At 47.1% G+C, this 2,069-nt stretch overlaps 1 protein-coding gene across 1 annotated transcript in view; it reads right to left on the bottom strand.

The window, feature by feature from the left end:
- Nucleotides 1-2,069, bottom strand: part of MYO1A (myosin IA) — a 24,920-nt gene that overhangs the window by 8,040 nt on the left and 14,811 nt on the right. The window lies entirely within an intron of this gene.

The following is a 2,069-nucleotide window of genomic DNA, read 5'->3' as shown; positions in this document are numbered from 1 at the left end:
TTAGTGAGAGTGAAGACAAATCTCAGTGCTAATCTGTTAGAGGAACAATCAGAAAAAAGAACAACAACAAAAACTCTAAGAAAGACTAAGAAATCTGTGAGACACGTCAAGAGCAACAACGTACAAGTAATGAGAACTCCAGAACAGAGAGAAACATCCAAAAGCACAAAGAAAACTGTCAAAGCGTTGTGAGAAGAAAACTTCTCAGGCGTCTTGAAGGACAAGAAGACAGGCATTCAAGCAGTGGAGTGAGCCCCAAATAGGAGAGACCGTGTGTGGGAACCACCGAGACTTACCAAGATCAGAGTCTGTGAAACCAGACACAAGGGAAGAATCTGGAGAACATATTCAGGACGAACAACGTTTTCTACAAAGGAGACCAATCCCACTGAGCTCTAATTTCTCAGCAGAAACCACACAGGTAAGAAGGAAATGGAATAACAAATATAAAACTCTGAAAGAAAAAAAATTCCTAATTAAGAATCATATATCCAGAAAAACTGCCCCACAAATATGATGGTAAAATTAAGGCATTACCAGATAAACAGAAATGAAAGGAATGTGCAAATTAAAAACAAAAACAAAATACAGACCAATCTTATTAGAAATACTAAAGGAAGCTCTTCAGACAGAGAACCAACAATGGTAGACAACCACCTGATAATATCAATCATGGCAAAGGCACCCAGTAGTCAACCCAGATGTAGCAGTATCCTAAATAAAGCAGACCCACAAAATTAAAAATAGGGCACTAGAGATATCAACCTGTAATGAAGACAATTATAAAGTAAAAAGAGGAAATCATGCAGTCACAGAACTTCTAAAAGGCAAGTCGGTTTCAAGGATCAGGGTGAAGGGAGGCTGACAAAGAACGATAAGGGAAAGGGAAGGCCGTGGCAAGGGTGTGCGAGTTAAAGGCAACAGAAATAAAGATTGCTATGAATACAAGCCTGCAGTAGCAGTGATCTAGGAATAGTTGTGTGGACAGCCACTCAGTGGTCTATCCACGAATACAGAGACAGAGGATATGTGTACATAGATCATTGCCTTTTCCCAGCCTCCCAGAGATTTCTTGCACCATCTTCCAGCCCTCCTCAGAGCTTAGTGTAAAGAGCTTGGAGCATAGTGCATGCTGAGAATTATGCACTGTCATTAATTGTAGTCAGAAACACTGGGGGACTCCATGCCCAGGGATTCCCAGGCTTCCGTGAGGGTATAATTTATTGAACTATTGATGCCAACCAAGTGTTTCTAGGTTGACATTCAGCAGCTGCCTGGTAATACACCAGTGAAAGAAAAAGTAGAAGGGCCCGTCAGGAGATAAGAATCAAATCAGATTACAGGTCTCAGGTATGCGGCAGGAAAGCACGTAGACCACAGAAGCAGACACACTGGAGCCAGGATGGACGAGGTCCGGCAAAGCACAAGGCCTGGAAAATGGACCTCCCTCAAGGAGGGGAGGCGGATGCAGACATGGCTGGGGAGGCAGGGGAGAGACCCAGCGTTTCAGGAGTCTGCTGGCAGGTCTAGCTTCTCCAACAACAGAGAGGGGCGATGGCATGTCCAGATGAAGTGTCTCATCCATGAAGGGGCACGGTCCCTGAGGGTCCTGGACACTGTCCAGATCCAGCCCTCTGCCCAAGAGCAGGCGCCTGCCCTTCTTCTCGCTGCCCTTCCCAGAGCCTTCTCGAAGTGCTGCTCTCTCCTTGGCCTGGTTTCCCTGGGACCCTTCTCTGCAGCACGGCAGCGGCCTGGTGGGTAGCTCCAGAAAACGACGTTCTAGGCCTCTATTTCCTGTTACCGGAAACGGCGTGTCGTGTGGACGTCTTCAGGTCAAGCCCTAGCTTCTTCCTGTCTAACCTGACCTGAGTCTTCCAGAACTCAGGTAGGCCCGTTCTGAGACGTACCTGTGGGCCCTTCCAGCTATCATTTCAGAGGAGGTCAAGGGAGGGAATGACCCGTGGCCACCCACGGTGCAATGAAACACTGCCAGTCCTGCCCCAGGATAGCTGGCAGGTCAGACCGCTGTGCTTCATGCATGGCGTTTTCATCGGTGGGTTTCTAGAAGT

The sequence above is a fragment of the Echinops telfairi genome, unplaced genomic scaffold, assembly GCF_000313985.2.
Source record: "Echinops telfairi isolate 266 unplaced genomic scaffold, ASM31398v2 ScPeMD7_2;HRSCAF=8, whole genome shotgun sequence".
NCBI lineage: Eukaryota > Metazoa > Chordata > Mammalia > Afrosoricida > Tenrecidae > Echinops > Echinops telfairi.
Note: the sequence above shows the minus strand (reverse complement) of the source record. Positions and strands in the feature narration are given on the sequence as shown.